Here is a 15538-nt window from a genome sequence, read left to right on the forward strand (position 1 = left end):
TACAAACATTTAATGAAGCCTCATTATACAACCTAGTGAGGCAGGTATTTTTACCCCATTTTTCACATGTGGAAACTGAGGTGCAGTGAGGTTGTGACTTGCCTAAAGTTGTGTTGTGAGTCAAAGACAGAGTCAAAAGGAAATAGAACCCATGAGTCCTGAGCTTACATCTCTAATCACTACTCCATTAGATGCACTGTAACCGATCTCAAGATGACAAAATAGTTTCCACTACCAGATCTCAGTAAGGGACTCACTATCCATATTGTCCTGTCATTATTCAGTATTCAAACATGAGAATCATTCTAATTAATCAAGTATTAGAGGGGTAGCCATGTTAGTCTGGATCTGTAAAAGCAGCAAAGAGTCCTGTGGCACCTTATAGACTAACAGACGTATAGGAGCATGAGCTTTCGTGGGTGAATACTTGCATGGCTTGCATCCGACGAAGTGGGTATTCACCCACGAAAGCTCATGCTCCTATACGTCTGTTAGTCTATAAGGTGTCACAGGACTCTTTGCTGCTATTCTAATTAATGAAATATTCATTATGAATAATAAATATATATTATTCATTATTCAAGAAACTTCAACTCAGAATTTGCCAAAGATTTATGCAGTCCATTTCGGTTACTGGTACATACAAACATGTAATATACTAGGTGAAATTTCCAATAGACATTTTACTTACTGTCAATTTCTACAAATATACATCCCTCATCCCTCTTCGAAAAATGAACACTAGCATGCTAGACCCCTGTGAAGAAATAAATTCTTTTTATCATTATTATTGAAGCTAGAAGTAGTCATTTAACAGCTTGAATGATAAGTCATTTAACAGCTTGAAACTTTGTTGCATTTTCACCTATCAGAAATGTGGACAAAGCATTAATAGATTTTACTCTGAAAATGGGGTTATTTGAATTCTAGTTTTTTCTCACTCTATAGACAAAGGACAAATCAGAGAATACATCAAAATTGTCATATACTGTAGAGTCTGGGAAAGACCTAAACAAGGAGCCAATTAACATAGGCCCAGATAAGCTTTGGCTTTTTGAAACTAGTTTGATAATAAGGCTCTTTTAGTTAGAGAAAGAATCACTTATTTTATTGAACTCAAAGGAACACTGTCTGTGCCTCTTGTAACAATTCCATTGAAATAAGTAATTGTCTTTTAAAGAATGACTGATTGGCCTGGAGGAATATTAGCTTTTTCAGGGACATTTTTTAGAGGAAGAGTTGCAGAGCAGAAGAGTGACATGATCACGAGAAGCCTACAAGTGGCTTTGAACAATGGTGGTAGCAGCAACAATAAGCAGGGACCTTTTGGGAAGCAAGGATCCTGCACCCTTTGTGCAGCTGCTCTAAGGAGCACCTCTGTGGATATTAAATATAGTAGGTTTGGGGAAGGCTGTGTGTGTTGGGCTCTACTCTTAGATTTTAGGATCTTTTTCTTGTTGTTTGAATATCCCTCAGTTAGTGTGGGTTTTCCTCCGCAAGGAAAATTCTCAGCATACTCCACATTCCCCAGAAATCACATATAATCCAAATCTTAGATGGTGGCAGTGAATGTGGTGACTGAAATAAGTCATGGCATTAATTAAGATTACCCAATAGAAACATCAATAATTAAATGGTAAAAAACTCCTTTGATAATGCAAAGTTAGAGTTGCTCACAGGGCCGGCTCCAGACCCCAGCGCACCAAGTGCGTGCTTGGGGCAGCATGCCACGGGGGGCGCTCTGCCTGTCACTGGGAGGGCGGCAGGCGGCTCCGGTGGACCTCCCGCAGGCGTGCCTGCGGAGGGTCCGCTGGTCCCGTGGCTCCAGTGGACCTCCCGCAGGCGTGCCTGCGGAGGGTCCGCTGGTCCCGCGGCTCTGGTGGACCTCCCGCAGGCATGCCTGCGGATGCTCCACCGGAGCCGCAGGACCAGCGGACCCTCCGCAGGCACGTCTGCGGGAGGTCCACCGGAGCCGCGGGACCGGCAATCGCCAGAGCGCCCCCCACGGCGTGCCGCTGTGCTTGGGGCGGTGAAATTGCTAGAGCCGCCCCTGGTTGCTCAGCAATAGCTCATGCCCTTCCAGAGTGTTGGGATCAGCAAAACTCAAACATCTGCAAACCAGGAAATATGGAGTTAAGGTAAATGCCTCTGCAACCTTAACTCTTCCTCTCTGCCCCTCCACCCCCACCCCAGAGCTGACTATAGCCACTGGGAATTATCTGCATGCACTCCAGCTGCATTCCCTTTGCTAGATGTAACTGTACTGACTGGGGGAGGAATAAATTGGAGCAGCTTGGAAGAGCTGTGATTGCGATTATGAGGAGATCTGGGTCTGCGTCCCTTTGTGTATTATCAAAGGAAAGAGGTGCATGTGTACCTTGAGGTTCCGGTCTGCATCATTTAAATGCAGACTTGTGTAGGCTGTGTCAATAGCAGAGCACTTGCATCTTCTTGCCATGGGTATTGTCAGTAGTGAGGCAAGATATGAGAGCAGTTTGTGGATTTCATGATGGGTAGGAGAAAGTATAGGTTTAGGTGGTGACCTGTGTGCAAGTGCAGAGGGTTGTAAAAGGACACCAAATGATATTCTGTTGGGGGAGCAAGCTCTGTAATTGAGTGTAGGGCAAGTTTATGTGGTGCCTGCCCATTACAGTGAAAAGGCTGTGCGTGTGCGTGCGTGCGCGTGCGTGCGCGTGCGTGCATGTGTGTGCATGTGTGTGTATGTTTTATGGGTGTATTTAGGCATCGTTCAGAGAGGCTAGAGTTAAGCTTGCCTGTGCATTAACCTTAACTCTGTATTTCCTGTTTTTCAGAAGTTTGAGAACATTGAGTTGAGCAAAACTCATTGGTCATGAGCTATCACTGGGCAACCTTAACGCTACATTAACAAAGCTTTTTGTCATTTAAGGCATGTCTACACTTAAACCACTACAGCGGTGCAGCTGCAGTGCAGTAGCACTTCAGTGCAGCTACTCACTATGGTGATGGGAAAGGTTCTCCCATATCTGCAATTAATCCATATCCCTGAGAAGGGGTAGCTAGGTTTATAGAAGAATTCTTCCATCACCCTAGCACTGTCTAAACCATGGATTAGGTCAGCATAGCTATCTCTCTCAAGGGTGTGGATTTTTCATGGTCCTGAGAGACATAGCTATGCCAATGTGAGTTTTCAGTGTAGACAAGACCTTAATTTTTACTTTTCTTTAAATAGAAAGAGAAATGATTGTTGGTAGGGGTTAATGGTTGTTGAGGCAGTTGTTGTTCGCACCTAGGTTTGCAACTGACAGGCTACTGCGGCTAGGTAATAATCAAAAGACATAGCATTTATCTCATGCTTTTAATTAGATCTTAAAAATCTTTAAATTATCCCCATGTTACAGGTGGGAAACTGACACACAGAGGTGAAATTACTTGCACAAGGTCACCCATCAAGTCAGTGACAGAGCCAAGAATAGTCCCAGTCCTGTGGTCTTTCCACTAGGCCACATGGTTGCTATGTGATTCATTTGTGCTGCTACCACTCCTGTACATTTTGTTATAGTGGAATGGGGATAATGATGATGCTTTGAAAGGTTTTCAGTGTGTAGTTGCTAACAGGGCCAGTGAGAGAAATCTCATCCATGGTCTGGGTCCCAGAACCTTAATAGTTTTATTACATGGTTGTTACAGTAACTTTATGCATGTGAGAGACGGCTGCTGTCTCTCTCTCCTTAGCCACCCGCTTCCCCACCAATTTCTGCAACAAGTAGCCCCTCCAGCTCTCCCTCCTGATCCCATTAAGCCATTAGATGGCACCAGAGAACAATTAACATGTAAGAAGTTGCTCCTTGCTGTCTCCTGCCCTATGCTGCTGCGTACACATATCACAAGCAGCAGCTTACTGGAGGGTTCCACAGTACTTTAATTATGTGAACCGAGCTGCACGCTGAGCTGGACCCCTCATTCCCCTTACCATGGGACTCCTGCCCCTGCTTCAGTCAGGCTTCCCTAGGTCCACCGAGTCTCTCCATCCTCCTAACTGGGCCCCTGCCCCACTCACTCATTGATATGAATGGGCCACCCTCTCTGAGCCTGTTGCTGATAGATTTATAGAACCCCTACCCTCCATTCTTCTGAGAGCTGCTGCCTCTCAGAGGTGGATTATCTACATCAATGGAAAAACCCCTCCCATCTCTGTAGTAAATACCTATACTGTAGCAGTGTAGCTGTGGTGTTGTAGTGTAGACATAGCCTAAAAAAGCAAAGACAGGATTTTTGGCTTAAAAAGGCTGTGGTGGAACTGATTCAGGGCCCTCTTTCTGGTCCAGCGGGCCCTTTTGTCCAAAGGGGCTTTGACAATATATGATGGTAGCATGTGTGGGATCTATGACAGTGGGGAATTGCCAGTAAAGTGCCAACAGCACTGAAAGCAAATACTGTAGAAGCGAAAAGTACATAGAAGTTTCAGTCTTTTTGGGAAAGGAATAGTGACCATGGAAAATGAATTAAAATAGGCTTGAGGGATTAGGTATATACAGGTGATACAGGTATATAGCCAACATTCATAACTTCAGATGCAAAACTGTGCATGAATATAAACAGGATAATCATGTTTAGCAAGTCATAACATTTCCATTGACACCTCACTTTGTACAAGGTTTGTTGCAATTGTTTAACAGTGGCGATATCAATGATGCCCTTGGTCATATTTCAGTTGTACAGCATTACACCTACTTTTCAGGGAGCCAGCCCTGTATTTTCTCTCTTTCCTCCAAGGAGTTGCTTTTGCCTTAGCTAATAGGCAGTTGGCTTTTAGCTCATGTGGTAGAGGCTCATGTACTAAGCTCCAGAGGCTCCAGGTTTGATCCCACCCACTGATGACTGGGGTCTGTCAGTGTTATGCAGGCATGTTCCATGCGAGGCAGGGGTGGGGGAGGGAGAGGTGAAGGGGAAGGATAAGTCACAAGAGAACTAGACAGTATCACTTACTGGTAGTCACTTCTGTCATGTTGTTTCACACCGTATGTGCTAGTAAGCAAACCAAAACTGCAAAGGAAATAATAAATGAATGTACATGGCTTGTTGTATGTATATATTTTCTTTCTCTCTCAGCTCCATTTCCAATAAAACATATATATGTAATATAAATAAGTTCCTTTTATTAGTGAGCTTTACTAATTGATTTGAACTCTGTACATTAATAAAATGGCACTGTATACTAATAAAACTATAAATTAAATGATTTGCTTTCCCATATTTTACCTGCAGGGAGGGCGACAATACTTCCTGACACTATAGTCATAGTCATAAATCAAACCCAAGACCATATTGTAAACCTAGGGAAAATATCCTTTGGGTAACACATCATGACCTTCCTCTCCTAATGGTCTAGGATCCACTTGATTTAATAAAGAATTAAAGCAGAGTAATATAATTAATGCCAATCAACATGGGTTTATGGAAAATAGATCCTGTCAAACTAACTTAATATCTTTATTTGATAAATGTAATAGCATTGATGTAATGGACTTCTGAAAGGCATTTGACTTGGTATCAGGGCCGCCCAGAGGATTCCGGGGGCCCGGGGTCTTCGGCGGCGGGGGTCCCTTCCGTTCCGGGACCCACCGCCGAAGTGCCCCGAAGACCCGCGGCGGGAGCCCCCCGCCGCCGAATTACCGCTGAAGCGGGACCCGCCGCTGAAGTGCAGTCTGGTCTTCGGCGGTAATTTGGCGGGGGGGGGGCCCGCCGCGGGTCTTCGGGGCACTTCGGCGGCGGGTCCCGGAACGGAAGGGGCCCCCCGCCGCCGAAGACCGGGCTGCGCTTCGGTGGCGGGTCCCGCTTCCCCCCGGCCCCAGCCTCTTACCCCCGGCTCCCTCCTCACCTGGAGTCTCAGCGCCTCGCCGGAACAGCCGCAGCGTGTTGCCGGCGGGGCCTGAGCTCCGTCCTGCTCAGAGCCGCGTGGTGAGGGGGCGGGGCTGGGAGCTCCCCGCGGAGCGGAGGGAGCTGAGCTCAGCCCGGAGCTCCCAGCCCCGCCCCCTCCCCACGCGGCTCTGAGCGGGGCGGGGCTCAGGGGCCCCACCGGAGACTCGGCGCTTGATGCGCTGAGGCTCCAGGAGAGGGGCGGAGGCGGGAGCCTCAGCTGTTCTCTTGGGGGCCCCTGCGGAGCCCGGGGCCCGGGGCAAATTGCCCCCTTTGCCCCCCCCCCGGGCGGCCCTGCTTGGTATGGCATGATATTTTGATTAATGAACTAGAAAGATTATAAAATTAACACGGCACATGTTAAGGATTAAAAGCTGGCTAACTGGTAGGTCTCAAAATGTAATTGGAAATGGGGAATCATCACTGAAGGGCTGTGTTCTAATGGGGTCCTGCAGAGATTGTTTTTGGCCCTACACTATTTAATATTTTTATTAATGACCTGAAAGAAAACATAAAATTATCACTGACAGTTTGCAGAGGACCTAAAAAGTGGAGAAGTGGTAAATTAATGAAGAGGACAGGTCACTGATTTAGAGGATCTGGAGAGCTTAGTAAGCTGGGCTCAAACAAACAATATGAACTTTAATATGGCTAAATGTATATATTTAGGAACAAATAATGTAGATCATACTTACATGATGGGGGGAGGGGAAGAGGACTCTATCATGGGAAGCAATGACCTGAAAAAGATTTGGGAGTCATGGTGGATAATCCTATGAATATGAGCTCCCAGTGTAATGCTTTGGCCAAAAGGACTAATTCAATCCTTGGCGACATAAACAGGCACTGGTGCAATTGCTGCTGGAATAGCGTGTCCAGTTCTGGTGTCCACAATTCAAGAAGGATGTTGATAAATTAGAGAGGGTTCAGAGAAGAGCCACGAGAATGATTAAAGGATTAGAAAACATGTCTTATAGTGAGAAACACAAGGAGCTCAGTCTATTTGGCTTAACAAAGAGAAGGTTAAAGGGTAACTTGATTATAGTCTAGAAGTAACTTCATAGGGAACAAATATTTAATAGTGGGCTCTTCAGTCTAGCAGAGAATGGTATAACATGATCCAGTGGCTAGAAGTTAAGCTAGACTAATTCAGACTGGAAATAAGGTGTACAGTTTTGACAATGAGGGTAATTAACATTTGGAACAACTCACCAAGGATGGTGATGGATTCTCCATCACTGACAATTTTTAAATCAAGATGTTTTTTCTAAAAGATCTGATCTAGGAATTATTTTGGGGGAAGTTCTATGGTGTTATACAGCCAGACTTGATGGTCACAGTGGTCTCTTCTGGCCTTTGAATGTATAAATCTATTCAAAGCTGTCAATTCATAGTTATAGTCAATCCTCCTCCAAATTATAAAATTATATCTATTTGAAAAAATACATCAAAAGAATGTAAAGGTTGTAAAGTCAAGCATTCAGAAATTAGTTTCCTTGTGCAGCTGTGATGACTGTCATTTCATTTAACACCAGACACTAAATTTTTCGCCTTCCTCCGAAGCATGGGGCAGGGGTCGCTTGCTAAAGGAGTGGGTGGATCGGCTTATGTGGCCTGCATCTTGCAGGAGGTCAGACTAGATGATCATAATGGTCCCTTCTGATCTTGAATTCTATGATTCTATGATTCTAAATTGAGAACCTCCAAAGCTAAAAATGTGAGTCACTATAGTAGGCTCTGTCATCAGGGGCTGTAGCAGACTGATATCCTGTGTCGATCCAGCACAAAGTGGTACATGTAAAATACACTAACTAAGGGGTTACACAATCTCAATTTAGTCCCTCGTGCATACACATTATGATCCAGTCTTAACTGTATTTGATGCAGAAATAAGGTTTGTATAGTGAACGAGGTGAGGGATTGAAGAATGACTTAACTACAACAGCCCCCCCAGAAAACTCTTGAGAATATATGGAATATCTAGGAGTGTCAGCAAGCGTCTGACTCTTAATTGATGAGTTACTGATATAATGGGTCACATAAATTTGGCAGGGCAGAAAGTCCAACTTCTCCCAATTGAAAATAAGGCACACTTGTGCATCTCCAACAGACATGCATCCTGAACACATTTGAGTTGGCCAAAACGACTTTCCCACCATTTTTAGAAAACTTCAATGGGCAGGGGCGCGGCCAGGTTATGGTTTTTCTTAATATTATCAGTGGATTTTTAGTTGCTTGTATTTGTGACATACAGAGATGCTAAGGCACAACGCTCATCTCTGTTGTGCTATAGGATTTTCTCTCTCTGCCCGGCACTGGGATCATTACTTCCAGTGCCCTGGTGGTTTTTCTTGACTCACTTCTACTTCCCTTACCCTTGTTTTAAGATGGCTTTTTTTTAAAGTAGAGCTATGTGCTTTGATATTGCTCAGTACACCTTGTCAGAGTATTTATCTTCTGCAATGCAGACTCACTTCACTCTTAATTTGTAGGTCTATCACTTCCCAAGGCAGGCTGCTGGCGAAGGCAACGCTTTGTTGCCTTGGGATGTTCTATGTTTAAATGCATCTGGAGTGTCCAGACAAAAAGTTGTGCGGAGGCGCAAGAAGTCCAGCCAGGAGGGCAGTCCTAGAACGTGGAGGTGGGGGGGAGCATGCAGGAGAGTGCAGTGCTGGTAACTGGATTTACTCATGAAAATCTGTATTAACTCAAGTGGATATTTATTACTGTGGAGAAGAAAGTCAAAGAACAGGGTTTACTTTTCCAACCCCAGGCTGTGTTCGTAGGGCTGGGTGCTTAGAGATATTACTCAGTGAATGGTAATTGGAACAAATTTGGTCACTGATACCAAATGGTGACTGTGCCACACTGAAAGGGGACTTAATTTCTTAGACTCTGGCTGTGAAAGGGTATCCTCAATGCCAGTGCTGACATGCTCCTGCTGGGAACTGCTGTTAACTGTGTACCAAAGATGTAACTCCCTGGTTTACAATATCATTACTCCTGTTTGGGAAAGGTTATGATGAAATTACAGACAATTATAATGGAGCGTTGCAAGTTATTGACGAGAGGCAGTTATTTCTGTTCCAATTGCTGCTCCATTATTCAGCACTTGCATTGCATAATCCCTGTTGTGCTTACTAATGTTCCTGGTGGGGAGTCTCAGACCGGCTGTTTAAGATGATGTTAAGAACACCTAATCAAACATAGTCATGCAGACAGCTATCCCTCTGTATGAGGGCTGTGCAAACAAAGTGTCTCACTGCATCAGCCAAACTGGTCTCCTTGCCCTCACTGTTTTTTAATAGCAGTGGGAAGAAATGGATGTCTCAGCTAGGACAATTCTGCCAGGAAAGCCCGTTCTTCACAGAACCTTGATAGAGTGGTAGCGATGACGCTAATGGCTGTAGCTGGGCTGGCTTTTCATTTGCTTGCAGTCTGACTCAAGTTTGATCATGCTCATTAGGGTGAATGAAGCAGTTTGACTTGAGGAACAAGAAACTAAGCTTAGTTGTCCCCACCTTGTTGTATGTTAGTATATCGGTACTTCTTGGTTCCAGCTGGGCTGGAAGCAGAAGTGCTGAAATACCACAAGAAAATTGGTATGGTATATTGGGGGGTCCCACAAGAGCTCTTCCACTCAATTCCTGAAGAACTCTGTTCAACTCCAGTCTTGTTACTCAGGTTCCTTTATTTGGCATACAACAAAGCTACACAGAGTTGATCACACTCGAGCATGGAGGTGGGTATAGGTAGGGCCCTACCAATTTCAGGGCCATGAAAAATGTGTCATGGACCATGAAATAAGCACTTCCCCATAAAATCTGATCTCCCCCTTGCTGCTGGAAGTGCCCCAGCCAGGGGGCTCCTATCTGCAAGTCCCTGCTGGGCTGGGAAGGGAGAGGACTTGTCCTTCCCCTGCATGGTCGCGCTCACTCTCAGGGGGAGAGCAGACCCACCTCTGAGTGCCTCCCCCTGCTGCAGGAAGCTCCAGCCCTAGGGGTTCCTGCAGCTGGAGGAGGCTAGTGGATGTGGGTTCAATCTCCCCCTGCTTCTGGAAGCGCCCCAGCCAGCGGGCTCCTAGCTGCGAGTCCCTGCTGGGCTGGGGAGGGACAGGACTTGTCCTTCCCTTGCATAGCAGCTCTGGGGAGGAGTGTGAGGAGATCAGACCCTCTTTCGGGTACCTTTTGGGTTGGGACCCCCCACGGTTGCAACATCTTGAAATTTCAGATTTAAACAGCTGAAAACATGAAATTGACCAATTTAAAAATCCTCTGGCCATGAAATTGATCAAAATGGACCATGAATTTGGTAGGGCCCTAGGTATAGGGTGTACCAGGCACCCAAAGTTACACAGCAAACCTCTTACTTTATAGACATTTACACATTACATGGCATTTACTATACATTGCATTACACGTTTCAGGATTGGCTTGGTTGCTTTGTAGGGACCAATCCCTGTACAGCATGCTCTGTGCATGTATGATTTACCTTTTACCTCATCTTACATTCCAGGCTTATTTTGTCCAGTGTTCCCTGGGTGTTCCCTCTTACCTTAGCTAGTTCAGGCATTCTGTTTCTTGGCTTACTGGCCCATTTACCTCCCTAATCCTGTCTCCCATCTTTTCAAAGCACTTGCCTATATCAGGGAGATTCTGGTTGGAAGAAAGCTGGTCCTACGCCTAAGGTACTAGACTGGGACTCAGGAGATCTGAGTTATATTCCTGGCACTTTCACAGGCTTCCTGTCTGACACTGGGCAAATCTCTTCTCTCTGTGACTCAGTTCCCCAAGTGTGAATGGGAGATAATAATGCAATCCCCACCTATCTGTGTGTGGTGTTAAAGGGAATCTATTCATATATGTGAAGTGTTTAAATATTAAAATGATGAGCACCACACAGAAGCCCACAGTAATAAGACTGTCATTTCTTATTTCAAGCATTTAGTGAAGTCTGGTGAGTCCAGAATTTCTCCTGCCCGGAATTTTCAGTGCTACATGGGATAAATTGTATTAGTCCTGTGGCTACATGCTGTGCAGCATGAGGAATTTGCATCCATCAGAATTTCATCATGTTAGAAGTGTGTGTAACTTCCACCAGTAGAATTGCTCTCTACCCAAAACCTATATATTTTAATATATAAAACTTTGTTCTGAAACAATTGAAGTTGCTCCACAACTGGAGCTGAGTGAATAGTTGATTATTCACTTTGGCCAACCCGGGACAAAATCTTAGTTTATTTCACACCAACACTGATTTTTTTTTCTTGCTGAAATGAAAAACTGAAAATGTTCTTTGGGTTGAATGTAACATTTCAAATATTTACTCAAAATGACATTCACAATGTTTCATTTTACCCAAACAAAATTTGGGCAGGTTCTGAAAATGTTGATTAAAAAAAAATATTAAAACAATTGGTTTAGAACAGGTCGATGGAATGTTTTGACACTTCCTAATTTTTTTCCCTTTTTTCCCCAGCCAAAACTATTTGCTGCATGTGACCCAAATTGGTGAATAATTTCAGTGTCCCCCAAAATGTATTTTTGGTGAATTTAATATTTGCCCCAAATTTTTTGCTCAGCTCTGTATGCCACAGTTAAAGTTATGCAACACAGCACACCTGCCACAGAAGCAAGGAAGTGAAAAGCGAGGTGGTGTAACAATGCCTACTCTCTTCTTGACCCTCAGGCACATATTGTATCTCTACCACAACACGCTGTAGACCACCTGCTGCAATCTCAACTCACGCCTTTTAGTGCTTCCTTTACCATAGTACTCCATCCAAGCATACAACACTACCACTCAACGTTCCCTTCTGCACCCCCCACTTCACCACACTCTCCTCTTCGGACATGGTTAGCTGGGGGTGTTTGTTCTAGCAGTTTGGTGAGAAGGGCACCAGAATAGTTGTAGAAACAGCGTAGTCCTCTCCCCAGCACGTTCCATCCCACAATGCTCTTCTTGGTTTGCAATGTTGCTGCCCATCTAAGCTCTCTTTTCCCTTCAAAAGGGTCATCACGTTCAGCAGGGCCATTCACCAGTGGGCTCTGAAAACTGAAAATGGCAAGCAGTTGAAACAGTTCTTTGGGGGCGGGGTGGAAATGTCTGTTTTTTCACTAAATGTTTGTTGGGAAGGTTTCTCGGGCCCAGGATGTAATTTCTGGGCATGTCCATGTGCAAGCCAAAAGCCTAATGATTAGGACACTCACCTGGGATGTGGGAGACCTAGTTTCAAGTCCTTGTTTTGCCTGATGTACCTGACTTGACCCACAGTGTACATCTACAATGCCTGCTCCTTCCGATGGTGTATAGAGTACATACCCTACACATTCTCCCAGTCCGGGTGTAAACAGTGAGGCAGTGAGTAGGGTAAGGACATGCCTGAATCCTCCCTCACCTAAACTTTTATTTTTAGCAGTGTAGCATCCTGCTGCCTCCCTACTGCCAGAGCCTATCACTGACGTGTAGCTAGACAATGCAGCCTGCTTTTTGCTGTGATGTGTAGCTACACATACGCTACGTGGTACACTCTTCTGAAAGATGTGTGCTGTGTAGAGTCATAGTCTGAGTTATTGGCTATTTTTCTCTTGTTTTCTCAAGAAAATTCAAAAGATCTCATTTTTCATTAGCATGTAGAATGGAAACATGTCAAAACCTTGACATTTTTCATGAAACAGAGTTCCAGTTTTCCAGCTACCCCTAACTGGGGGAAGAAAGGAACAGGGAACAGCTGGGTGGTGGCACTAAATCTAATTTTCATACAGGATCTGGGACTAGACTGCCTCTTGCCTTCATATTCTACTTTACGGCTTACCTCTTCATCAATCGCTTTTCAAAAATAGACCAAAGTCCATAAAGATGGTTTTAGTGAGTGTTTCATGGCACTTCAAAATATGCCAGCTCTATTCCTGTGTTAGTTATATTACAGATTTATTGTGGTAGCGCATTGGGTCTCCGATCAGGGCTTTGCTATGTCAGCTACTGTACAAAACTTACTACAAAGATAGCCCCTGGCCCAAAACAGAATGCTACACAGCAAGCAGCTGTCACAGCTGGCAGACACCAGAGAGCTATATATGGATTTAAAAGAGAAGGCAGAACAGCACACTCGTTGACATCATTATTATCTGTTGCACAGGGATGATTTCCTGAGGATGTGCACCACAGAAGCTGCGGAATCCACAACCTCCCCTGCAGCCCAAACCACACCTGGCGTGAGGGGTGAGGCACAGCAGTTACGCTTGCGGTCCTATAATACAGTGTGGTAATCCATATGTGACACTTTTAACAAAAAAACACCCCAATCCCCCCCCCCCCCCCACACACACACATGTGCACGCACAGTTGTAGGCTTAAGGAGTCTATTTCAAAGACATTTTCTTGGTTAAGATTGTGTGAAGTAAGTTTCAGAATCAGAAACATACAAGCATGGAAAACTGTCCTGTCTGTCTAGGCATTAATCACCCTGATCTCTGAATGCTGTACACAGCCAGACTCATCCCTGGTCCTTTGCACCCAGCAGAGTTGCACCAGGGCTGAATCTGGCCTATAGTGTTTGACTAATCTAGGGATTTGGAGCCAGATCTTCAGTTGATGTAAATCAGCCAGCCAATTTGCACCATCTGAGGACTTGGGCCCAGATTTTTCAGCATTTCTGCACCCAATGTTGCAATGCCTGAGTCTCATTTTCATATGGGATTTAGGCATTTAGCCAAAATCCCATTGACAGTCAATGGGATTTTGGCTCCTAAGTGCCTAAATCCCTTTTGAAAATGACACTTTGCCTCCTAACTTGGTTAGGCTTTGCAGTGTTGAGTGCAGCTGAGGTTAAAAAGCAAGCTATGAACTTGGCAGCTGCTATAATGGTTGCTGATTCTACTACAAACAGCATTATATAAAATTAATGTGGGTGTTTCCTGCAGCCCAGCATGAGTGATTGGAAACTAGTTTCCATTCTGCTTTAACATTTGGGGGTTAAGATGACACAGAATTGTACACCAGCTCTGATCTTTGTACAGTACTGATATTACACAGTCTCCTAGATGACCTTACAAATGATATTTTCTAAGTAAGACACTTGTTTTTAGAAAATGCTTGTGTCTGTCTTTCACTCTTTAATGCACCCAGTCACTGTGGGGCCAAAGCACAGTCTTCAAAGCATTACTGGAGCTGATTGACAAACTAAATTGTTCTGTGAAAACATTTCATTGGGGAAAATCTTTAATTTTGGACAGGACATTTGTTTTATCTGAAGTTTTTCCAGCCAACCAGTGCCCCTGTTAGGTAAGAAAGAATGACTTACATTGCCCTTATTATACAGCTGGGAAAACCGAGGCACCAAGCGGCCACAGTGGCTTGTCCAATGTCACACAGTCAGTCAGTAGTAAAGCTGGGAAAGGAAAGCAGGTCTCTTGAGTCTATCTTTTGCTTTAGCCATTAAACCATGCTTTGTCCCTTTGGCAGTAATTATCCAAAACATGGCAGTTTCCAAGAGTTAGTGCCATTATTGCAGAATACCCTGTAAAGGGGATGGAAGCTACTGGAAAGGGATTTAAGGAGCCAAGCATTATTTTCAGTTGCAATGTACAGTTTTTGCCTGGGTGGGAATTTTTGGAACGCTGCACCACGCACCACTTTACCTTTAAGAATGAAAGAAGATCCTGACAACACCGATGTTTGAACTAGGCTAACTGTAGTCATGTTGGAAAGCTACTGTGTTTTCCAGCAAGGTGGTTGATATTTAGCATAGTTGTAACAAGGCTTCTCTCTTGTTTTGGGTTTTCCCCCCAACAGCGGTGCTAGTTGCTGCATATGAGGCTATAAACAACTCCCATGTCCATTAACACATGTTTCTAAAGCAGTTGTAACATGGATTGTACCATAGCTCTGTTGTTAGAGGTAGACATAAATTGATATGATCTATGTCCCTTTGAAAAGGGTTTTCAGCTGCAGTTATCAGACATTGGGCTAGATTCTTGATCCCTCATAAATCCTCTTTGCACAGCTCCAGTGGTGCAAAGGGGACTTAAAACTGCCTTACGGAAGCAATTCTGGGTTTTCCCAGCTAGGGGAATCCTCAACTTGTTAAGGGTTAAACTAGCTCTACATCTGTTGTTCCTAATATCCGTCCACAACGGGCGTGGAGTGAGCTGGGTGGAAGAAGATGGGGCTGGAGTGCAATGCATTCCAGCAAGCCTGGCTTTCAGAGTGACTCCTTGAGAGCTAATATGTCAGGCCCCACAGGTCTTGAACCCAGGTATGGAGAGGGCGGGCCTGGGAGTCGTCATGCTCCCATCCTCCATCTGGCAGTTCACAAACAGCAGCTGGGATCAGCGTCCATGAAGCCCAACAGGGGCACAAGCCTCACCCCTACACTCTGGGAGAACTCCAAGGCTCCTGACTGGGCTGCAGCCCTTATTTAAGCCAGAGGAAGAAACAGGAAGTTGTTTGTATAAGTGGGTTCTGCCCTGCAATGAACTGCTTGCCTGGTTTTAACCTGACTTCTAATTCTGATCTCCTGGTATCCTGACCTGGCCTGGTTCCTGTAATTGGCTCCTGGGACCTGGACCCTTACCTCATTCCTGAAGCTAATCCCAAGACCAGGTCACCCATGCCTTGGCCCTCACACAATATCTGCCAG

This window comes from Mauremys mutica, chromosome 3 (assembly GCF_020497125.1).
Source record: "Mauremys mutica isolate MM-2020 ecotype Southern chromosome 3, ASM2049712v1, whole genome shotgun sequence".
Lineage (NCBI taxonomy): Eukaryota > Metazoa > Chordata > Testudines > Geoemydidae > Mauremys > Mauremys mutica.